The sequence below is a fragment of the Triticum aestivum genome, chromosome 1B, assembly GCF_018294505.1.
Source record: "Triticum aestivum cultivar Chinese Spring chromosome 1B, IWGSC CS RefSeq v2.1, whole genome shotgun sequence".
Classification (NCBI taxonomy): domain Eukaryota; kingdom Viridiplantae; phylum Streptophyta; class Magnoliopsida; order Poales; family Poaceae; genus Triticum; species Triticum aestivum.
Window position 1 is genome coordinate 323,836,676 of NC_057795.1, and position 25,792 is coordinate 323,862,467.

Genomic DNA, 25,792 nt, shown 5'->3' on the forward strand with positions numbered 1-25,792 from the left:
TCAAACCCCGGGTCGAACAGGTCAAACCTGCCGGCGACATGACGCCGGCGAGGCCAGACGCGGCGGAGCAGCGCGGGTTTTGCGCTCCGGCGACCAAAATGACGACGGAGGCATGCTACGTGCTGCTGGTGGACTCGCGCGTCGAGTGGTGCAGGCGGTGGGTGCAGGGGTGGTCAGAGATGACGCCGGCGAGCATGAATGCGGCTGCCGGCGTTCGGGTGTTCGCAGGATCGATGCTGTGGTGCATGGGAGGAGGAGCTGGTGGTGGCTACGGGATCTTGGTGGTGCGCTGAGCACAACAGTGAGCTTGGCTTCGAGCCACTGTGGCTCTAGCCACGAAGGCGCCATGGCCGGCGGCGGGGAGCTTTCGGGTGCGGTGGAAACGGCGGCTACGGAGACCAAACGAGCACGGGAGCTAGGGGGAGAGGAAGAGGAGCTCACAGCGGGGTCGGAGAGGGGGTCAGCGAGCTCGGGGAGGCCCTGTGGACGACGAATAAGCGGTGATGATCTCCGGTGCCCGATGGTGAAGACGATGATGCTGGCAACATTCCAGGGCTTCCGGGCTTGCCTCCATTGGCTTGGAGCTCCAGGGCGATGTGGCGGAGACGATGGCCACAGCGGGAAGGTGAGGCAGTGGCGCTGGGGACGGCAGCGGCGAGCGGCGGAGACGGAGGCGCTCGGTTGCGTGGAAGGGAGAGAGCCAGGGGAAGATGGGGAAGAGGGAGTGAGAGGGAGGGTTCCAGGGGGTGCGTGGCGCCACCAGAGAGGGCCAGGGCGCCGAGGGGAAGCGGCAAGCAGGAGGTGGCCAGGGCGTGTGGCCGCGTGCACGGGGCACACGCCCGACGTCCTTCTGTCGCGAGGAAGACGACAGGGGAAAGGCTAGTGGGCTGGTCCGCATAGGTGGGCTGCCAGCTGGGCCGGTACAGGAGCTGGGCCGGCTACAGGTAGGTGGCCAGGTAATCCTTCTCTCTCTCTCTTTTATTCTGTTTTCTATTTTTTGTAGTTTGTTTTTGATCCAGTTTTAAAAACCAAATCAATTTTATAAATCTTGAAAATATTCATGAGCACTTTCTGAATTATTTCAGTGTCCCACAAATAATTCCAACATTATTTGAGCATTTAAATTATTTATAGTGTTTAAATGCCCAAAGTCAAATACAATATGATTTAATTCAAAAATCCAAAAATGATCTAAGAATATATTCATCATTTTTGGCAGAGGTTTCCACCTTAACCAGAAATCATAAACTTTTCTTAGGGACTTTTTGGTTTATTGAAAAAGATTTTAATCCACCCTAGTTGAGTTGATTTAATGCTAGGGTTTGAACATCCCCATTTCAAGTTAAATAAGATTTAAACATGATGCACACATGAAGCTAGCCTAGTGCAAAGGCAGAAGCTAGGGATGTGACAAGTGATGAGATCAAATCAATAATTCAAGTACCAGATACTCAAGATGTCCATAACCAGGGACATGGCTAACCATGATTAGTTTATACACTCTGCGGAGGTTTGTGCATTTTTTCCCACAAGACTCAACCGCATCCATGATCGGATGATCGAGACATAGTCTTTCTGAAGCATTAACTCTCTACTCCGGGCGGACCAGTACACCTACTTTCCCCTACATCTGCTAGTCCACCTCTTCAAGAGCTCACACAACTTACTCAACTATGCCAGAGCCCATAATGGCTTGTGTCTGCACACGGAAGTTTCTAGCATGAATAATCTTATGATCCCTTTGAGCCTGAGTGGCGAACCGAAGGAAAAATCACACGGGTACTCCGGGATTTACTTAAATAGGCAACACCGGGTTCCCCAGGTGCCTCAACCAATCCACCCAGATGTATATTAAAGGTGTCACCTTAATGTTATCCAAGATTAATAACTCTCAAACTTCCATGTGTAAATCACGATCCATTCCCCGTCTACGAGCATGGCTAAGCAATAAAATAAGCATAACGTATATTCCCGGGGTGATCAAAAGGTATTAGGTTCCTACCTCAAGTACTACAACCAAAACCACATGTTCCCAATCCTACTCATGCAATTGTTTGAGGGGTGATACTAATGCGTAGTAAAAACTGGGTATAGAAGAGTATGATCAAAGTGTAACTTGCCTTGCTGACGATCTGCAAACTCTAGAGATTCGTAGTAACAAGTTTCGCACTCCGGGTAATCTAGCGTAGATACACAGTAGCATACATAAGCAATCACTCATACGAAACAACGAGAAAACCGAGAAAAGGTCCAAATCGAACACGAAAAAAGCAAATGGCTTAAAGTAACAAGAAGTAAAACCTAACAACATTATTATCATATGGACTAGATCTTAACAGTAGGTACAAGTGATTAGCTACGACTTGCAAAAAGAAACAACTCAATCGAAGAAACGAAACTCAAAATACGAACGAAACAAGATCGTTTACTAATCTGAACTAAACTTAAATTTTACAGTGTCAAAATCATGTTCAAGTTGGTTAACTGGAAAGAACAGAACGATACGAAGATTTAGGCGCTGGTTTCGTCTAATTTGGATAAACGAGTAAAAAGTTACGCTAGTTTTAAGATCAGGGTCTAAATCACGAGAAAACTATTCGCGGATAGGAACCTGGCCGAAAATAAACTAAAAAGAAAAAGACTATGGAGCGAACGCTCGCTAACAGAACTAATCTAACAAAAACCGTCCGTTAAAACGAACGAACGAACGAACGTTCGTTAAATAAGTAAACCTAAAAAAATCGATCTAATCTACCAAACCGACTAAACTGTAAAAAAACGGAAACAAACCAAAGAACCAACCGGTTCTTACCGGCGGCGGCGGCGGCGACGGGTGGCGGCGCGGGCGTCAGCGAGGTGCAGCGGCAGCAGTAGTAGCACGGGGTGGTGGTGCGCGGCGGTGCGACGGCGGAGGCGAGATGCGGCAGCGGCGACGCTCGGGATCGGCGGCGGCGGCGCTGCGGCTTGGGGAAGAGGAGGCGGTGGCGGCGGGGGTATATAAAGAAGGGGGGCGGGATGGCTGCTTGGGCGAGGGGGCGAACCTCGGGAGTCTGAGCCGGACTTCCCTGGCAGCGGCGACGACGAGCGGGACTCCTCCCGCTCGGAGGACGGCGGCGGCGCGCGTTGGGCTGGCTGGGGTGCGACCTAGTCCGCCCGGAAGTTTTTTAAAAAAAAATCACCGCAGAAGAAAAAAAATCCTAAATAAATATTAAAAAAATCTAAAGATTCTAGAAACAATCTTTACCATCCAAACCTAATATTTAGGACAAGATGAACATTTTTCTGGACTAAGATGCAATTTTAAAAAATGCAATATTTTTCTAATTCAAATAAAATAGCAAATAAAATACCAATAAAATGATAATTTGATTTTAAAATTCTTTCTCCAATATTTCTCTTAGATTGAAGAAGTCATATTATCTTCTCTCAATTATTTTTAATATTATAAATAATTGGAGAGAAAAATATTAAAATCAAATTGATCCTCTCTTCAAATTTGAAATAAATTCAAATATGAATTTTGTGAAACCTCCAACTCTCTCCTTGGGTCCTTGAGTTGCTTAAGGTTTCTAGGATCACAACAAAATGCAAGAATAAATATGATATGCATATGATGATCTATGTATAACATCCAAATTGAAAATTGGGATGTTACAAACCTACCCCCCTTAAGAAGATTCTCGCCCTTGAGATTCAGGTTGGTCAGCAAAAATGTTTGGGTGGTCCTTGCGGAGATCTTCTTCTCGCTTCGAGGTGGCTACCTCCTCGGTATGGTGGCTCCACTGAACTTTGCAAAACTTGATAACCTTGCTCCCAGTAACTCGACTGGAAAACTCAAGAATCTTGACTGGCTTCTCTTCATAGATCAAATCACTATCTAACTGAATTGCTTCTGGTGGCTCTGATACCATCTTGTAGCGACCACGATCCGAATTGACCAAAGTCTCTATGTGGCACTTCTTCAACTGAAAAACGTGAAACACATCATGAACTCCTGACAATCCTTCTGGCAATTCCAGCTTGTATGAAACTTCTCCCATGCGTTCCAAAACTCTGTATGGTCCCACAAAACGTGGTGCTAGCTTTCCCTTGACTCCAAAATGTTTAACTCCTCGAAGTGGGGACACACGAAGATATGCTCTGTCTCCGACTTTGTAAACTATCTCCTTGCGTTTAGTATCCGCATAACTCTTCTGCCTGGACTTGGCTACCTTGAGTTTGTCGTGAATCAACTTAACCTTCTCGTCAGAGTCTTTGATTAAGTCTGGTCCAAACAACTGTCGATCTCCAATTTCATCCCACGATAACGGTGTCCTGCACCTCCTTCCGTACAAAGCTTCGAAAGGGGCCATCTTCAAACTAGCTTGATAACTATTGTTATAAGAGAACTCTGCATATGGCAAATTGTCATCCCAACTAGATGCATAATCTAGCGCACAAGCTCTCAACATGTCTTCCAGAATCTGATTAACTCTCTCGGTCTGTCCATCTGTTAGGACCCCGATTCTAAGTCACACTGATCTAGCATGTAACACCTCATATCACTTTGCGGCCTCACGCACGGTATTCCCACGGGTGTCGCCTTACCATGCCCGGGACCATTTGCGCCTTTTGGCACACGTATATGATAGTGTCGCTAGCATCCATATGAAAGAGAACCCGGGCTGACATGACTAGTCATGAACCCAAAGTGGCACTAACTTACAGGGACAGGCATACATGACCAAACAACAAACGTGTCGGTCATCAGCGAGTGAATCCGGGCTGTAGCAACTGGGCTAGCAGGACTCCGGTAAACCGGGCTGTAGCAGGCTAACAGGACTCCGGTAGACACCGCGTGACATTTCCTCGAAGGGACAGACACATGAACGAAGAAGGACACATGCCGGCCAGCCTAAGTGTTCCGGAGCAGTAGCAAGCTACCAGGGCTCAGTGGAAGCACTAGGAGACATTTCCCAGTAAGAGAGGCTACTAAGGATAAACAACTAGATAGTCAGATCCCACACATAGCAATACACATTACATGTACGCATAACGTGTTGTACAACATGGTATCACAACATAACTCAACAACTCATATAGATAAAGGCTTAGAAGAGCCATCATAACAGTTATTACAAACAGGGGTCACATGACCCAACATTCAGAGCAGACAAGCAACAAGCGGAAGCATTACATGTCTGAGTACAGACATCTACAAATGAAAAAGGCTGAAGAGCCAGACTATCTACAACATCCTATCAAGATCGTAGTTGAGGTACAAGCTACTTGTCGAAGTCCACGGAAACTAGTAAGATTGAAGTCTTAGCTGCAAAAACATAAATAAAGCAACATGAGTACAAAGGTACTCAGCAAGACTTACATCAGATCCTATCATACATGCATTTGTATCAAGAAGGTAATATGGGGTTTAGTTGCAGCAGGCCAGCTTTGACTCAGTGGCTATCCTGTTCTACGACTACGAGAAACTTCTTTAAGGTGAGATGGCGCACACGAGTCCACTAACCACCACACAATACACTACTATGGATTCATCCCCGTCTCCCTACGAGAAGGCCATCCATAGCACTCACACTTGTCTTGAGCATTTTAGAGTATCCACTTCAAGTTGTCTATGTACCACGTAAGCATCCAAGAAGTCCATAACCACGGACCCGACTATTCGAATAGATCATGTAAACCCTGCAGGGGTGTACTTCTTCACACACGCTCTCGCCACTTACCGCCATGTACACGTCATGTATCTCCGCAACCTTCAAGCGGAAGCCTGGCGAGGGTGTCGGCCACGACCTGACTAACCACACAAGACTCTAGTCCAGGTTTATCGCCTATTCGGGTTCCATCCGCAAGGAGATCCGGCCGGGGTGTCGCTCACGGCCCTAAACGATGTGAGCAGGGTTCCCAAGCCCACCATCCAGGTGCCACTTGGTACACCGTAACACCTGTGCCTAGTTTGTCCCAAGCCCACCCTACCGGGTGCCACTCGGTAGAAAAATAGCACTACCTACAAATACCAAAAACTAATCGCAACTCCTGGACAGAGACCAAGTTGGTTAATAAGTCGAGAGGGCTTGGAGCGCCCAGAGCCCAATGTGTGGTAGTATCGAGTCATTGGACAACATACATAGAACTCAGTGCTTAAGGACAGTTCCAGTAAGACAACCCACCATGTACTCCTACATGGCCTCTCACCGCTACCTTTACCAAATCGTATTCACACACTTAACTCTCAGCATCAGAACATAGCATTGCACTCCAATTCATTCCCAATGAATCAGACCTGACACACTCTAAGCAATAGCAAGCATGGCATGGTAGGAACACAACAATGGCTTCAATCAACTCCTACACATGCTAGTGTGTTTCAACTATTTACTGTGGCAATGACAAGTCATGTAGAGGAATGGGTTCAACTACCGCAGCACAAAGTAGCAGTTGAAACGTTGTTGTCCTAACGCAATAATTAAGAGCAGGAGCGAGAGAGTAGGATTGTATCGGAATGAACAAGGGGGTTTGCTTGCCTGGTAGATCAACAAGGGGGCACTCCTCCTCAGACAGGTACTCTGGAACGGTCTCCGGAGCAGGACCTATCGAGAAGGAACGGTGTCGACAATCAATACACAAGCATATGCAACAATATGATGCATAAACATGGCATGTAGATGTGATGATGTTTGAGCTAATGCAACTAGCATTCATTTGGTTTAAGTCCATTTGAATCAAGAATTCAAATGCAACTCCAAGTTAAGTCTTTAAAAATGCCATTTATGTGTTTTCACCTATACAGCCGGTATAAGTTGGTTTGTCATGAATGAAACTGATACAGATGGATAGATTGAATTTTTCTGATAATTTGTCATATATAAATTATTTCAATCTGAGCTACGGTTGAATTTCTATGATTTTTTGAAGTTTTACTAATTTTCTGGAATTTCCAGATTTAATTTAAATCCAGAAAATAAATAATTGCATCAGCACTGCGTCATGCTTGCGTCAGCAAATCAACAGAGACGGTCCAGGTCAAACCTGACCCGTGGGTCCCGTCTGTCAGTGACTAACCTAACTAATCTAATTTAGTCAGCGTTAAACTAACACTAATCTAGTTTAGTTAGTGGCTTGGGGCCCACACTCAGTGACCTAGAGGGGGTCAAACTGTGGTCAACCCCGGGTCAAACTCACCGGAGTTGACCCACGGCTCATCGCCGGCGAGGCCAGGGACGACGGAGGCGCTCGGGTTTTGCCCACGGTCGACCAAATCAACCGTGGTTTGGTCCTACGCGTAGCTGGGGCTCGCGCGCATCTGGTAGGGCAAGCAGGGGGGGCTGGGGTGGAGCGAGCTCGCGGAGTCGAGCTCGTGGCGGCGGCCGGAGTTTGGACGGGGTTGGGTTCGGCGGTACGGTGCACGGGAGGAGGAGCTGGTGAGTGTACTCGGCTCTTGGGATCTCAGTGAGCACGGCGGTACGCTCAGATACGGATGGGGGCGACTTTGGCCACGGCAACGACATGGCACTGCGGCGGCAAGCTCGGACGTGGTCGGAGGAAGGGGCTAGAGGAAGAAATCGACAGAGGGGAGAGAGGGGTTGGGTAGAGGAGCTCACAGCAAGGTCATAGAGTAGCTCAGCGTGCCCGGGGACGACTTGTTCACGACGGAAAGTCGTCGGCGACCTCCGTGGCCGGAGGAGGAAGAAGGGGGCAGGGACGATGCGTCGGGGCTCTTCTGCTTGCGTGGGACGACAGAGAGGACGAGGGCGGCACGATGGGGCTCGGGGGCGCGTCGGAGAGGCGACGCAGCGGCTGTGGCCACGACAACGATGAGCGGCGGCGACGGTGGCGTTCGGACGTGCGCGTGGGAGAGAGACCAGGGGAGGGGGAGGAACGAGAGAGAGGGAGAGAGGTGCGGGGCATCGTGGCGACGTCCAGGGAGGCCAGGGCATCGAGGGGGAGAAGCAGGAGGTGGCGGGAGACGTGGCCTCGGCCGGCTGCGGTGCGGCCACGCAACAGCTCCTACTGGCAGGAGCTTGAAGAAGCTCCTAGCAGTTGGGATGGGCCACCTGCTGGCTGGGCTGGCCTGTTGGCCGCTGTTCTGCACAGTGCCGGGCTGCACAGGTAAGCTCTTTTCCTGTTTTGTTTCCTTTTTTATTTTTCTGACATTTGTTTGATTTAGTAGAAATACTAAACCATTCTATTTTCTTATGCCAATTTTTGTAGGAGCTAGTTATATTATTCCTGAGCTCCTCAAACAACTAGCATAATTTTTGGACATATATTATATATATAACATATATATATCCAAGGCAAAAAATTGCTGGATTAATCCAAATGCCCAAAATAAATATGGGATAATTGATTTTATACCCCTAGTTGGGTCACACTCGGCAGTTTTGCCCCTAGTTTACAAAAACCCTTGGTCTTGCCCAAGTGAGTTTGGTTCTCTTATGCTTTTGCCCTTCCGTCTCAATTCCGTCCGGTCAAAGGCGTTTGACCGTTAGACAGATATTTCTCTAGACCATTTTGCCCCTCCTTATAACTCCATTGAAAATATGAAGAGAAAAAACATGAAACTTACATGTGGGTCCCAACCACATAGAAAAAAATGCCAAATAGAAAAATTAGTCTCTCTCTCCTCTCCCCTCTCTCCTCTCTGAATCTCTCTGTCGTCGGGAAAATAATAGCAGCGACGACGAGCAATTGTCATCGAAAAGTAAGGGCAGGCCGGCAAGTTGGCGAGCTGGGCTGGAGGGCGCGAGGCGGCGTCAGGCGAGGTCTCTGCAAGGGGCAGGGGCGGATGCAAGGGAGTCCTGAATCAGCACGGGGCATGCGGGTGCGGTGGAGAGACGGCCAGATCCCACCGCGGTAGGCTCGGGATGAACTAGATATGGTCGGGATGGAGGTTGGGGAGGCGCTAGCGACCGGCGGCGAGGTAGATGGTAGTTGTTTTCGGCCTGGAGGTCAGGGCGCCATGGCCATGGTGGCTTGAAGTTGCGGGAGAACGGCGACATGCTCAGACGGGAAGAAACAGAGGGGGAGGAAGGAGAAGGACGGAGGGGTCCTACGGCTTTTCTCCGGCGGTGGTCCAACGGTGTGGTGGCCTGAGCAAGCGCCAGATCGGCCGGCGCGGCGCGCATCCTTTCCCGATGGCGGCGCTGTCTCTGGAGGGAGGCTCGGGCTGGACGGGATCCGTTCAGGATGGAGGTTGGGGAAGCACTAGGGACCGGCGGCAGGGCAGATGGGTAGGTGCTGCTCGTCCCGGGGCTCGGGGCGCCATGGGCATGGCGGCTTGAACCTGCGGAAGAATGGCGATGTGCTCAGACGGGAAGAAGCAGAGGGAGAAAAGGAAGGAGAAGGGCGGCGTGTCCTGCTGCTCGTTTCCATAGGCGAGGTGGTCGGGGTCGCGCAGATCTGGAGGTGAGGGCGACAGATCAGGCACGGCGGCCCGTGATGGCGCTCGAAACGGCCAACTGCGCCGGCGGCGGCCTCCTGTTGCACGCAGAGAAACAGGAGGGAGGCACATAGAGAGAAAGATGCACGCTGAGAGAGAGAGAGAGAGGAAGGGCAAAATGGTCCGAAAAAATGTCTTACTAACGGTCAAACGCCTTTGACCGGACGGAATTGGAACGGAAGGGTAAAAACATAAAGGGACCAAACGCATTTGAGCAAGACCAAGGGTTTTTCAAAATTAGGGGCAAAACTGCCGAGGGGGACGCAACTAAGGGCACCAAATTAATTATCCCAACATAATATGTTTGAAGAATACGAACAGTAGTTGATATGGCATTGCACTGTGTCCAATGTACTGTCCATTTTTTCCAAAACAAATCCCTCAAGAATCCTCCAATGATACTCTCTGTTCCCGTGTCGATGCCTTCTTTACTGCTATTATAAAATAAAATCTGTAGCTACAGTTGCTTAAGTACAATTCATGTTTCATTTATGGACTTATGGTTTATGCTTCTTGGCCATGTTCTGAACTTCTTCCTGTGCTTCCGCTCCTCTGTCGTATATGTCTGCCTCATTGTAATCTTATCTTAGCAATAGCTCTTCAACAGGCTTATGGTACATTTTTCTGGTATCAATTATTAATTTTCTCTATGCAAGATTCCTTATTCAATTTGTAGTTTACAATCGTTCATTATTTTAGCTATTCTTAAAGATTCTTTTGAGTGCCCTATATGAGTACTTTGTTGAAATTTGTAACTGTTAACATAATCAAACAGAGGCGTAACATGTATCACTGTTTGGCTTAGGAGGCCTTCACAGACCAAGGATGATGGGCTATATGTGTATGTATGTGTGTTAACTTTTTTTGTCATATTGCAGTTGCGCGATGCTTGTATACAAGGCTGTCATTTGCCGTTAAAACGGGGAAGGGAACGGATCCTATGGAAGGTTTGCAATTTAATATTTTATAGAACTATGATTTGTTCACTTTATTATCATGATTTAGGGGGGCCATGTTATTCTCTTTATTGTCATGCAACTGCTTCAGGTTTATATATCTTCTTGGAAGTAAAGCATGTAAATGCGGACATGTATGAGAGCAATACAAAAACAAACTTAGGTGGTTTACAAACTTCAGTCAGATACTGATGCAACTTGTGTCTATAAAGCTTCATTGTTTATTCTGTCAGCCAGTTTTTGTTAGCAACTATGAACTAGAAAAGGTGGAACAATAACTCATTTAATAACGTCAGATATTCTGTATCCAGTTGAAGATTAATTTCAGTTGGCTATGTTCCATGACATGTGATGTTTAATAGTTTAATATACTATTCAAAATTCAGTTAACTATATCTTGCAAAGAGTTGAAATAAAGAATTGTCACCTCGGATTAGTTAAGCTAACTTCATATTTGTCAATGGCTATCTCAGCTTTAGTTTCCAAAACGTATGTCATTCAAAAGTTATCCTTGAATTACCTTTATACTTGATTAATTGGACTACATCTTGGAGTTGTCGACTTTGAGGTTAAAATAAGACTCATGGTTATTTGCTTTCCACTCTTAAATTGCCTTTTTGACAACAACAGAAAATATAGTAAAATAGGAGTTTATGATTTCCCTTTTTCCTATACTTTTTCTATATTGGAAAGAATGGTTCATGCCTCATTTGTCCGTTTCATGTAGTCATTTCAACTTGGCCATTGAGAGAGCATCATGATCTTATTTGTGGTTATCGCTGCTGTAGAGGTGTTAAAAATATAAAGTATGGAAGGTGTAATTTCATGGAAGTATTAGTAATATCAGCTTCCTTTGCATGATCAATTGATGTTGCCTTACATTCTTATTTGTGGGCATTTTATTTGGGGAGTTCATGCTTTTGTCATGATGTGAGATCATATATGTTGCAGGCACAGAGCAGCGCAAAGATTTTGCAAAAGGCACCTAAGCAGGGCACTATACGCAAGAATAGTAAAAGCAATGCTCCGAGTCTAGCATTAATTACAAACACTCTATTTCCTAGACTGCTATATCAATATGTAAAAAAGAATTGCTATATCAGATACACATGTATGACCAGTACGTACAATCTTCCTTGTGTCAATGCTTATACCCTGCTTACAGTTATCTACATGGGTCTGGTTCCTTATCAATATCACTATTTGTCATCACATTCTGATATACACTATTTCAATCACAAATATATAGGGTGCACATTTATCTATATTTAGTCGACTAAGATTTTCTTTTCTTGATGGTCTGATCATTTATCTCAATATATTTTTATACTATGATTGCTCATGTTCATTTTCAATATATTTTACTCCTATATATTTTCAACTTCTCATACTTGGATGGTATAACAATATATGGGTTAGTATTCTGCAAATTTTAGTTATTTTTCTTGACTAACATACTTTGCAAAATTCCTATCATTTTATTTAAAAAAAGGACGGACGCAGCAACACGCGTCATCAATGATCTAGTGTATTAATAGACCCCATCTTTTTATCCTTAATAGCAATGATACATGCTTGTCATGTCTCTTTCTGTCACTGGGATTGAGCACCGCAAGATCAAACCCATCACAAAGCACCTCTTCCCATGGCAAGAAAAATCAATCTAGTTGGCCAAACCAAACCAAAATTTCGGAGAAGAAATATGAGGCTATAACAATAATGCATATAAGAGTTCAGCAAAGAGTCAAATGATATTCATGGATAGAACTGATCATAAACCCATAATTCATCAGATCCCAACAAACACACCGCAAAAAAAGTGTTACATCAAATAGATCTCCAAGAACATCGAGGAGAACATTGTATTGAAGATCAAAAAGAGAGAAGAAGTCATCTAGATACTAGGCACGGACCCGTAGGCCTGTGGTAAACTACTCATGCATCATCGGAGGGGCAACGAGGATGATGAAGAACCCCTCCGCGGTTGTTGCCCCCTCCAACAGGGTGCTGGAAAAGGCCTCTAGATTGGATCTCATGGTTCTAGAACTTGCGGCAGCTGGAAAAGTAATTCGTCTACTCCCCTTGGGTTTTGGGATTTTAGAGTATTTATAGAGGTGGAAGTCGGTGGAGAAGTTCCCGTGTGCTCCACTACCCACCAGGCACGCCCTGGTGCCTAGTGGGCCCCACGGGCCTCCTCCCGTGTGCTCCTTTGTCTCCCTGGGTGTCTTCTGGGCAGAAAAAATTCTCCAAAAAGTTTTATTGCATTTGGACTTTGTTTGGTATTTATATTCTGCAAATTAAAAAACAAAACAGAAAACAACAACTGGCACTCGGCACTAAGTCAATAGGTTAGTCCCAAAGAATGATATAAAGTTGCTAGTAAATGAATATAATACATCCAAGATTGATGATATAATAGCATGAAACAACCAAAAATTATAGATACATTAGATATGTATCAACAACCTCAATAAGAAAAACTCATCATAACTTTTAGGGTCGCCATATCTGATAAACATTGGCCATGAGAGATGGCATTTGCGAACATTAGTCTAGCAGTTTTAGTGTATTTAGAGAACCTGGGTGGTTCGCAAAACTGCAATGGCATTTCTTTAATTTTGATTGTAAAAAAGTCATCCAAATTGCACCGTAGGATCAAGATCGTATGGCAGTTAGGGTGTTCACTGGCAGTTTCTCATTGGCGAACATTCACAAGTTACTATTTTCACATTTTTTTCCACCACTCATCCATCAAACCAAACACATACTTAGTTATGGTGACCTACTGGTTCCTTTGGTGGGAACGAAGGAAGTTAGTCAATGGTGGAAAGGTTGGTATTGCAGTTCGTACAGGGCTAAGTATTCGAGGCATTGTTGCAAACTGTAATGCCCAGAAAATGAAGTAGCGAAGGAACGACCAGCTATGGGATCTCTTAAACTGAACGTAGATGCATCTTTTGATGCTGATACAGGTTCAGGGGCCTTGGGAGCAATTGTCAGAGATGCTGGAGGGATCTTCATAGCGGCTGTAGTGAGTTATAAGCAACATGCACTTGATGTGCTGAGTATGGAGGCTTCAGCTATGTTGCTCGGTTTGAGGCTAGCACAAAATCTGGGTATTCATGACCTAAAGGTGGAGAGTGATTCTATGGAAATAGTGAATGCAATTCTTTACCTGGCAGAATACAGAGCCTCAGGGGCGGTGATTACCGATGAATGCAGGGAATTGTTAAGTTCTTTTCGCATGGCGACAATTTCTCATTGTAATCGAAAAGCTAATGTTGCCGCACATGAGCTTGCTCGCTTTTGTTCTAGGTCTAAATTGGAGGAGGAATGGCGGGACGAAGTTCCATCTTTTCTGATCCCTACTATTGTAAAGGACATGATTGTTATTGAATAAAAGTCCCCTTAATCTCAAAAAAAAAAAGAGGCTATCACTTGTCAGGCGGGGATATCCACAACCATCCAAACCTAACCCCCGAAGCAAACGGACCCTATTTTTTTTTAAACAAAACTCGGAGGGTCATGGCGCAAGATTGTGGGCCTTTCAGGTGCTGCCGAGCCCAAGCCTGATTACGGGTACCCACGGTCCATTTCAAAGATTCCGCTCTGTCTAATTTTCCCCAAATCCTATTTGGCGCCTTCTGCGCCCGATACAGGCGTTTTCACAAACAGGCGCACCCCCCTCCCTTTTCTTCGCTACTAACGGGCCGGCCCATGTGTGTGTTTACATAACGCAAAAAAGGGCGCTCAAAGAGAATCGAACCTGCGACCCCTTCTTCGTGTGACATTGCAACAACCACCACGCTGGCTAGCCTCCGATGAAAAGTTGCATCTTTTCTCTCCTTTCTTCTTTATCTTTCCTTTTTCCCCTTTTCCATTTTTTTCAAATTCGAGAAATTTTCTTTCTTCATGTTTTTTATCTGAAAAATGGATGAAACTTGTGGTTTACAAATTCAATGAACTTTTTCCATAATCGACAAACTTTTTTCAAATTTGGCGAACTTTTTTTCAACTTTGATGAACTTTTTTGAATCCAATGAACTTTTTTCAAATATTGATGAATTCTTTCCAAATTCAGTGAACTTTTTTCAAAACTGATGAACTTTTTGAAAACTGATGAACTTATTTTTCAAACCTGATGAACTTTTTTTCAAATGTATGGTCATAAATAAACACTAGATGATTCCCCGCGCTTTGCTACGGGAATGTATGGTCATAAATAGACATTGGTGATTATGTAAGATGATGATTTTGATGATCAGATTACTCCTTCAGTCACATGGAATAATGTTATGAGTTCAAGGGAAAGAGCAATTTTCATTACACTGTCCAGTATAGTTCTATGTGTAGGTGCTAACAATAGGAATTGAGCACCAACCAAAGTTTGGAAGTACATTATCAAAGACTTGATCCTTACATACTTTCCAAATGCACCAGGTCTCCGAATAGTAATTTCCATGGCAAATAGTTTGTTTATCTATTCTTTAACAATCGCTATCCCTCCAATAATTTGGTTGCCTTTTCTCCATTAGCATTGCAAGGCAAATGAAAAATCCAAGTAAAATACAACTATATTCCTTGACATGAGCACTTGAGCTGGCAGAAGATTTCCAAAGAAAATTGAAATGGAATTAAAGATCCCAGGAGCCGTGCTGGATTAGTAACAATAGATGTCAATAAGGAAGCTAGTAGTTATACAAAATAGCAATATATATATTACTATTCAAAACAAAAAGATTGGTCAGATGAAATCATGACATGGGAGGAAAAAAGACAGATGCATCAAGTAGCAGAATAGGGCAAGAACATAGTCCGCTTTTTATTTTTTGCATTTATGCTCAGCATAGATGAATTATACAATTAGAAAAAAATACTGCCATGAGACGGTACATAAAAGATCCCTTGCCAGACCACAAGTGAAAGGCAACAAAATTGTAAGTGAGAGTAATAAATATGATCACAAAGCTGATGGCACCTAGATTTGGGATGGCCTAATCGCAAAGGAGAACGCCCTCAATGTCGTGGTTCTCTACAGTATGAAGACTTTCCCCATGTTACTCACAATAAGGAAACATTACTTGGAGATGCCAAATCATTTTTAAAGCAACCGAAAGATGAAGATTTTAGCACCCACTTCACTACTCCTTTGGCAAATTTGGGTCATTCCCACAATCAAATTGACAAAAAAATGGAATAATCCAATGAGTATACACCACCAACAAAAATTAAATCATGTACATTTGATAGAAATGTACATATGAATATAGCAACAAAGTTCTATTAACTGATATACTGAACCCTTTACAACTGGTGATGCATAAATATTGAACCATAAATAACCGGTGATTATTTGCTAGATTTAGGTGGCAATGATTACCATGAAGGCCAGGTTAATGGGAATTAAGAAAGCATTGCGAATGAAAAATCTGAATATGATTTGGAATCCTATACGTTCAAAAGAACTCTACAATGCTGCAAAAATAAAACAGTGTTGGAACTATGAAGTTTCCTTAGAGGAAAACAAAACATATCTTACCATCATAGTGCAGCGATGAAGTATTTTTCAAGCATAAAGAAATCATTGGTTGTCAATGGTATACCCACACATGGTCTTAAACGACAGAACACTGATGAACTTTTAATATGTAATCCATGTCTTCATCTGTTGGGATGGCAGTAAAGATCTCAAAGTTTGTCCGTACAGTGCCGAAAGATGAGTGGTATGACATCAAAATCACTGATTTTTATCTTCTATATTTCAAATGAAAGTTTTCATGTGGCCAAAGCCCCCAGGCACTTCATGAAAAAGAGAACGGATCTGTGAGGACACTGAAATAATCATAATGGTATGCATCAGTAATCCAATAATTATGATACAACACATGAGCTTTTGAGATCAATATAATGCAAGAGGGAACATCGGATTACCAAAGGAGCAGAAACCAACCGGATGTTGAAGACTATGGGAGAGATGCCACTCCACTATCTGAAGAGGAATTTTTGCAGGAGCATGGGAAGTCACTGAGAGGTGGCGGTCTCCTCGCTTATAGGCAGCAGGAAGATGGTGTAGGTCGTCATTAAGGAGGCGGGGTCGTTGAGGTAGCCGGGGTTGGGCGCCTCGAGTCTACAGCGTGGTAGTCCTGCACCGGATCACCCTTTCCCTCTCCCCTACCTCCACCGCCCCCACCCCTCACCATCTCTCCCAGATCAGATCGTGCCACAGGTGAGGCATCAGCCAGATCGATGACGCGATGGTGGTAACTCCGTCGAGGTCCACGCGCTCCAGGAGAAGGAGAGGAAGAGGTGGCGGCGTGGGTGCCTCTGCTCGCCCGTGTGGAAGGACGCCGGAGCGGTCGGCTGCAGGGCATCGATGGTTTCTGGGTGGTGAATAGAGGCATCGCCTATTCTACTGCCCAGGAAGAGAAAGGGATAAGAAATGAGAATGGACGTTTGGCTCCCGGGAGCCATGGAGGCCTGAAAACAAATCAAAATTCAAACTTTTCGGTTTCAAAAAAATCTGAAAAAAATTGTGCAAGTAAACAAGTATGTTATGCCTATGTTTGTAAAATTTCAGAATGAAAAACGTTGAAATGTGACCTATACAAAAAAGACAAATTCCTGGTCCGGGAGGATGAATAGTGTCATGTGTTAAAAAGCCTCAGATTTGTCTTTTTTGCACAGCCCTCATTTCAACTTATTTTGCCCTGAAAATTTACACACGTGTGTGTTAGGCCTTCATATATATGTGTGTTTTTTTTCAGAATTTTTTGAAATGTAGAAAATATGAAATTCAACAAAATTCAAATTTTTCAAAACCGAGCTCCATGGAGCTCGGCCTCCAAAGACAATATCCGAGATCGACCGATGGGCTTCTCCAGGGCTTCTCTTTATTGGTTATTACGCCGCCTCGTGAGTTACAGAAGCCCAAAGAGGCTTGCTTCGGCTACCAGCATGCTTTTGTTGAGAGAAAAAAAACAGGACTTCGCTGATGTGGCGAGCTTGCAAGTGAAGATAAATAAGAGTTATTGCTGATGTGGCATGGCTGCTGAGTTGGATAGCTTGCATGTCTAGAGAAATAAGATAGTGAGGATGAACTATTTAGGTATTATAGATTCAATGAACTTTTTTCGAAATTCGATGAATCAATTTCATATTTTATGAACTCTTTTTCAAATTCAATTAACTTTTTTCCAAATTTAACGAACTTTTTTTCAAAATTGATGAACAATTGTTCATATTCGTGAATTCTTTTTGAAGTTTCTGAACTTTTTTTTTTCAAAATTCACAAACATCTTTTTAAATTCACGTTTTTTTGTGATTTCTTTGGTTTTTCGAAAGACTATGAAAACCGGGTTTTTTTCCCGACCCACTAAAAGAATCTGAAAAAACGACCGAGCGGGTGAAACGGGTTCGCGTGCTGGCATCCCTCGTGATCGCCATCCGCAGCCCGCTGGCATCGCCAGCTTGCCAATCGGGCGCTTAGGCCAACTCCACCGCGCGACCCTATCCTGTCCGGCCCGGTCCGTTTAGGGTAAAAGGAACAAAGGAGGCGGCCCAGCGCGCGGGCGCAAACGGACTTTTGTCCGTTTTGTGTCCGCTTTCGACCCATCCGCGGCCCAAGTGTAAGGGCATATTTATCCCTAAGTGTTTTGGTGATTGATGACAATACTCGTGCAGACTAATCATGTGCCTTGAGTCCCACAGATACTTCTTCATTAGGCACAAGATGATTCGGTGCCCCTCGAAGACTAGTGAAGCCGTCGTTGTTCTACGTTTCTCTTTGGTGGAGTTGAGTCGTAGGAGAGCCGTACTATTAAGAGGGGGTCCGCGTCGGAAAGGTAGGGTGGAATCACACGTGCACTTGCCCCTCCTTTCCTTGCACTTTGGAGCTACCCATCGTTATCATTGTTGTGCGAAAAACTGACGACTACTGCTGTACTTGCGGTAGTACCGCAAGTACACGCAGTAGTACCGCGACAGGTCACGGTAGTACCGCCCCTCTGGCGCGGTAGTACCGCGGTACCTTGGCCTAGTGCCGCTCCAGTGCGGTAGTAGGGGCGGATGTAATTTTTTACATCCGCGCCCCTCACGGTAGTACCGCTCCTCTGGTGCGGTAGTACCGCCGCACTCTGGCCTAGTGCCGCTCCGGTGCGGTAGTAGGGGCGGATGTAATTTTTTACATCCGCGCCACCCACGGTAGTACCGCTCGTCCTGCGCGGTAGTACCGCGGGCGCTCACGGTAGTACCGCTCCTTTGGAGTTGTAGTACCGTGGCCCTTCTGCCTAGTACCGTTGCGTCGCGGTAGTAGGCGCGGATGTAATTTTTTACATCCGTGCCTACCACGGTAGTACCGCGCCTTACAGGCGGTAGTACCGCGTCGGGTTTTTGCACCACCCTAGTTTCTGCAGAAGTTGACACGGATGAAATTTATTTCGTCCGCGCCCTTCCCAGGCCGTGACCCTCCTGCCTTGCGGTAGTACCGCAAGGGGGAGCGGTAGTACCGCACCAGCGGTAGTACTGCTTCTAGCTCAGGCTTGTTCCGGCCTGTGCAGCTGCCACGGTAGTACCGTGATCTCCCACGGTAGTACCGCGCGTCGTCGCGGTAGTACCGCTCCCTTAGAGCGGTAGTACCGTGAGTCGCGGGCAGAACTAGTGGATAACGGTTGGATCTTTTCCCCTACTATATAAGGGATGTCTTCTACCTCTAGTTGACTACCTCTTCCACCTCTAAGCTCCATTGTTGCTCCAAGCTCCATTTTCGCTCGATCTCTCTCCCTAGCCAATCAAACTTGTTGATTTGCTCGGGATTGGGTGACAAGGGCCCGATCTACACTTCCACCAAAGGATATTTGATTCACCCACTTATCCCTTGCGGATCTTGTTACTCTTGGGTGTTGAGCACCCTAGACGGTTGAGGTCACCTTGAGGCCATACTCCATTGTGGTGAAGCTTCGTGGTGGTGTTGTTGTTGGGAGCCTCCGATTGTTGTGGAGATTGCCCCAACCTTGCTTGTAAAGGTTCGGTCGCCGCCTTCAACGGCACCAATAGTGGAATCACGGCATCTCGCATCGTGTGAGGGCGTGAGGAGAATACGGTGGCCCTAGTGGCTTCTTGGGGAGCATTGTGCCTCCACACCGCTCTAACGGAGACGTACTTCCCCTTAAAAGGAAGGAACTCCGGTAACACATCCTCGTCTTCACCGTCTCCACTCTTGGTTATTTAGTGCCTTTACTTTTGCAAGCTTACTTATTGTTACATCTCTTGCTTGCTTGTGTGCTAGTTGTTATTGCATCATATAGGTTGCTCACTTAGTTGCATATCTAGACAACCTATTTGTTGCGAAGTTTAATTTGGTAAAGAAAAGCTTAAAAATTGTTAGTTGCCTATTCACCCCCCCCCCCTCTAGTCAACCATATCGATCCTTTCAATTGGTATCAGAGCCTCGTCTCTTTATTAAGGACTTCACCGTCCGAAGAGTATGGTTGACACCCACGATGGTGTGGAGGAACACTCCGGTGTGAATCCTATCTCATCTTCGGCCGAAGGGGGAACCTCGGTCTCTCGTGAGGAGTTCAATGTGGCTTTGGACACATTGAAAACCTCCATGACGGCCGAGGTTAAAAGCATGTTTAATGATTTCTTAGAGGGACTTAAACTATCTACCGCACCTATGAAAGTGGGTGATCCCACTAAGAAGGTGACGGATGCTTTCTCCGATAAGGGGGAAGCTAACAATGAAAAGAGTCCTTCTACTAGTGGTAGAAATGGCACCGGCATCTTTGCCCATGTGGAACCCCCGGTCTATGGAGGGCCTATCCCCTCCACTCATTTGAATCATGCCGGTCCACCTCCTAAGTATGAAAAAGGTGTAGATTTTGATAATTGGGTCTATCGCTTTAAGCGTCATTTGAAACATGTGAACACTAACCTTTGGAGAGTCATTGAAGAAGGTTTTTATCCTCATGACCCAAGCAACTTCACCCCTCGAGAAGCCGTGGACAATCAATTCAATGAGAGTGCTCTCTTCATCATTCAAGATGCAATTCTTCCCGAAGATCTTCCTCACCTTCGACCCCATGTCGTTGCTAAAGAAGCATGGAAATGTGTTGAGGGCCTCTATCGTGGAAGTGCTAGCATTCAACGGTCCAACTATGAAGTGGTGCAAGATGAAGCCGACGAGTTTGCAATGAAAGAAGATGAAGAACCTCGTGAGCTTTTTCGAAGAGTAACCAAACTCGCGGTGGCACTTCGAGATCATGGAAGCAAGGACACGGATGACAATTGGATCAAGCAAAAGTTCCTCAAGGCCATGATGCCCTACAACAAAGCCATGTCCTCCGTCATTCGTCAACGACCGGACTTCCACACCATGACCTCAAGTGAAGTGTTGGATGAGTTCGTTGCAATGAGCATCTTGGACAAGACTGCCGAAAATGCGGTGCTCCGTTCTCAAAGAGCTAAGAAGCCTAACCTTGCCTTGAAGGCCAAGGTCATTGTCGAAGAAGAGGAAGAAGTGGAAGATGAGGAAAGCAACCCCGAAGACACCAAGTTCGACTACCATGAGCACATGGCCCTTGCTTCAAGACAATTTTGGAGCAAGAAGAGCTCAAGACCCAACTTCAACAAGAATAACTCAAGTGGCGTCAAGGGCAAGCAACGAGTTAGAACTTGCTTCAACTGTGGCAATGTGAGCCATTTCGTTGCGGATTGTCCTTACGAGAAGAGGGAAGACAATGGTGGCAAGTTCATTCGGAAAGACAAAGCCAAGTCCGTCCCCAACAAGAACAACTTCGCCAAGAAGACTCCCACTCGTGGGTTGTTGGTTCAAGAAGAATACCAAGAGGATGATGATGATGATGAGAATGAAGAAGCAACGGCCATGGCATCCATTGCCATTGCTACTCCTCGGGTGTCTCTCTTTGAATCACCCAACGAAAACATCACCGCTAGATGCCTCATGGCGAAGGCTTCAAACAAGGTAACCCCCAACATCACAACCACCATCATTTCTAATCCCTCCATGGAGGATTGCATTGATGGACATGTTGAGTCTAATGAGGAAGTGAATGAATTAGAGTCCTTCATGAGTAAGCTAAAGGGAAAGTCCAAGAAGCACTTTGTTGCTCTCTTGGAACAACTTGGTGAGGCCAATGACATGATCGAGGCTCACGAAGAAACCATCTCCAAGATGGAAGGTCATAGTCGTGACTATGCCGATGAGATATCGGATCTCTCAAATGCTCTTGAGGAAGAGCGTGTGCATCATTTGACTCTTGAGGAGTCACACAATGATGCCCATGCTAAGTTAAAGAAAGATCTTGATCATGCTCTTGTCATGTCTCGTGTGCTAACCTCCGAGAAGGCTAAACTTGGGGTTGATCATGCTAGACTCAAAGAGGAGTTTGAGATACTTGACAAGGCCCACAAGGTCTTAAAGGGTACTCATGCTACCCTCAAAGAGTCTCATGCTCAAATCCAAGTTAAGCTAATCAAGGAAAAAGCCACCTTTCCTCATATGGTATTAATTGATAATGCATGTGCTACTAACCCTTGTTGTGAGCATGTGCATCTTATGGAGGAAAATGCTAAGTTGAAGGATCAACTTGAGAAGGGCCTTGTGACTTGCATTCAAGGTGAGAAAAACCTCAACGACCTTTTGAGCAATCAAAAGGAAGTTGTGGGCAAAGAAGGAATTGGGTTTGCACCCAAGTCCAAGAGCAAGAAGAAGAAGATCAACAAGGCCAATCGTCCTCCTCCCCTCAAACAAACTTTTGTGAAAGAGGGAGACGGAGCTTCCAAGAAGAAGAAGGAGAAAGTGAAGGAAGTTGATGTTCAAAAGGGCAAGAACGTTTCCTCAAACAAAGCCGGCGACTTTAACCCTTCATATGTGTTGTGCCGTGCTAGTGATGGACATGTTTATGCTAAATTTGTTGGTTCTCCTTATGAGTACATTGAATGGTCTATTTGGGTGCCCAAGGCCCTTGTTACTAACATCAAAGGACCCATTACTAAATGGGTACCTAAAACCAAGCATTGATCTCGTGTAGGTGTTTGCTTCCGGTGGGGGATCATGGTTGCTCGATAGTGGAGCAACAAATCATATGACCGGGAGCAAGGACTTGGTGGTGGATGTGCAAGAGACTCCATCTATGCCCACCAATGTCGAGTGGGGTGATGCGTCACATTCTAAGGTATTGGGCCTCGGCAAGGTTGTCATTTCTCATGATCTAACGATCGAGAAAGTCATGCTTGTTGAGTCCCTTGCATTCAATTTACTTTCCGTTCGTCAACTTGCACTCATGGGTTTTGCCACATTCTTTGATATTGATACCGTGGCCCTCTTGTGGAGCAAGACTCTTAAAGTAGCCTTTGTTGGGCATGTCGAGAACGGTATCTATGTGGTTAACTTTTCGAAGCAACCCACTAAGACCGCGACATGCCTAATGGCTAAAGTTGACGTGGGATGGCTTTGGCATCGCCGTTTGGCCCACGTCAATATGAGATCTTTGCAAAGTCTCCTCAAGGGGGACCATGTTCGTGGACTAACAAATGTGAGTTTTGCCAAAGATCGTGCGTGCAGTGCTTGTATCGAAGGAAAGCTTCATGAAAAGGCACACCCTCCCTCAACCATCATCTACTCGAAGAGACCCTTGGAGCTCCTTCACATGGATCTTTTTGGGCCTCCATCTTTTGATAGTCTTGGAGGAAGAAAGTATTGCTTGGTGATTGTGGATGATTACTCAAGATATACTTGGGTATACTTCTTCAAGAGGAAGAGTGAGACCCAACAAACCGTCATCAACTTTGCAAATGAAGCTCAATGTCAACATGATGCAAAGATCTTGACAATAAGAAGCGACAACGGCACCGAGTTCAAGAACTACACCTTGGATGAGTTTCTTAGTGACGAGGGGATCAAGCATCAATATGCGGCACCTTATACCCCTCAACAAAATGGTGTTGCGGAGAGGAAGAACCGGACGTTGATGGATGCGGCAAGGACCATGATGGCGGAGTTCAAGTCTCCATACAACTTTTGGGCCGAAGCCATCAACACAGCATGTCATGCATCCAATCGGCTCTATCTTCGCAAAGGCTTGAACAAGACTCCTTATGAGATCCTCACCGGCAACAAGCCCAACCTCAAGTACTTCCGGGTGTTCGGTTGTAAGTGTTTCATTCTCAAGAAAGGTGTTCGGTTGTCTAAATTTGAAGCTAGAGCTCATGAGGGCATATTTGTTGGTTATGCTACAAACTCTCATGCTTACCGTGTCCTCAACAAGTCCACCGGACTCACTGAGGAGACGTGTAACGTGGAGTTTGACGAAAATAACGGCTCCCAAGTGGATCAAAGTGGTACTTGTGATATAGGTGATGAAATTCCTCCCCAAGCCATAAGAAGAATGGGTATTGGTCACATCCTACCCATTGAGGAACCCCTTGTGGCCGAAGGAGAAGGACAATGCTCTACTCAAGTAGAGCCATCACCTCATCAAGACCCACATGCTTCCGAAGAACAATGTGAAGGCCCTCAACCTCATGAACAAGACCAATGGCAAGATCTACCTCAAGACCGTGATGAACCACTAAATGATGCCTAAGGTCAAGTTCTCCCCCTCGAGCTAGTTCAAGATCAAGATCAACCTCAAGATCAAGAACAAACTCAAGACGGCGCTCAAGATCATCAAGTCAACCCTCCTCCGTCCACACCCGAGGAGGAATTAGAGCGTCGTGCCGCGAAGATTGCTTCCAAGCTCACCAACCAAGGCCATCTCATGGAAAATGTGGTCGGAAGTCTTCGTAAAGGGGTAAGCACTCGTAGACAATTGGCAAACTATTGTGAACATCACGCGTTTGTCTCTTGTGTTGAACCCCAAAAGGTCTATGAGGCGCTCGAAGACCCGGATTGGCTCAATGCCATGCATGAAGAACTCAACAACTTCGAGTACAACAAGGTGTGGAGATTGGTGCCAAGACCATCCGGGAACCACAATGTCATTGGGACCAAGTGGATCTTCAAGAACAAGCAAGATGCCCATGGGAACATCATTCGCAACAAGGCAAGATTGGTAGCACAAGGCTACTCCCAAGTCGAGGGTATCGACTACGGTGAAACCTTCACTCCTGTTGCTCGTCTTGAATCCATTCGTTTGTTGATTGCTTATGCTTCCCATCACAACTTTAAGTTGCAACAAATGGATGTGAAAAGTGCTTTTCTTAATGGTCCCATTAATGAATTGGTCTATGTCAAACAACCCCCCGGGTTCGAGGATCCCTACTTTCCGGATCACGTGTATCAACTTGATAAGGCACTCTATGGCCTTAAACAAGCCCCACGTGCGTGGTATGACCACCTTACCGAGTTGCTACAAGATCGTGGTTTTGAAGTAGGGCTAATCGACCCCACTCTTTTTACTAAGAAGGTCAACGGGGAGTTGTTTGTATGCCAACTATATGTTGATGATATTATCTTTGGTTCCCCTAACAAAGCTTTCAATGAAGAATTTGCCGCTCTCATGACCTCCAAGTTTAAGATGTCTTCGATGGGAGAGTTGAAGTTCTTCCTTGGTTTCGACATCAAGCAAAGAAGAGAAGGAACCTTCATCAACCAAGCCAAATATACTCAAGACATGCTTAAAAGATTCAAGCTAAGTGATGTCAAGCCGGCTACTACACCAATGCCTACCAAGTGCCAACTTGACATCGATCCCAATGGTAAAGCGGTGGATCAAAAGGTATATCGCTCCATGATTGGATCCTTGCTTTACCTTTGTGCATCTAGACCGGATATCATGTTGAGTGTGGGGATGTGTGCACGTTTTCAAGCCGCACCAAAGGAAAGTCACTTTGTGGCGGTCATAATCTTTCGATATTTGGCTCATACCCCAAACTTTGGCTTATGGTACCCAAGAGGAGCAAACTTCAAGCTTGAAGGTTTCACGGATTCCGATTGGGCGGGAGACAAAGTGGATAGGAAGTCCACTTCCGGAGGGTGTCAATTTCTTGGCTGCTCTTTGGTAAGTTGGTCTTCCAAGAAACAAAGTTGTGTGTCTCTCTCGTCCACCGAAGCGGAGTATGTGGCGGCCGGTAGTTGTTGTGCTCAACTCCTATGGATGAGGCAAACTTTAAAGGAGTACGGTGTCACTTGTGACAAAGTGCCTCTTTGGTGTGATAATGAAAGTGCCATCAAGATTTCCCTCAACCCGGTGCAACACTTCAAGACGAAGCACATTGAGATTCGGTATCACTTCATTCGGGATCACATTCGGCGAGGGGAGATCGAGCTCAAGTATGTCAACACTCATGATAACCTTGCAGATATTTTCACGAAGCCATTGGATGAAGCAAGATTTCGCGAGTTAAGGCATGAGCTAAATATCATTGATTTGAGCAA

General features: G+C 45.5%; 1 long non-coding RNA gene across 2 annotated transcripts; it reads right to left on the reverse strand.

Moving 5' to 3' along the window:
• Nucleotides 1-14,678: 14,678 nt before the first annotated feature.
• Nucleotides 14,679-16,766, reverse strand: LOC123090809 (uncharacterized). 2 transcript variants are annotated; one of them, XR_006442623.1, is made up of 3 exons: nt 16,346-16,766; nt 15,935-16,227; nt 14,679-15,050 (listed from the first exon to the last, which is right to left on the reverse strand). It is a non-coding gene; the product is annotated as an uncharacterized lncRNA (long non-coding RNA). The 2 variants fall into 2 exon arrangements; XR_006442622.1 differs by having other exon boundaries at nt 14,679-16,227.
• Nucleotides 16,767-25,792: the final 9,026 nt, after the last annotated feature.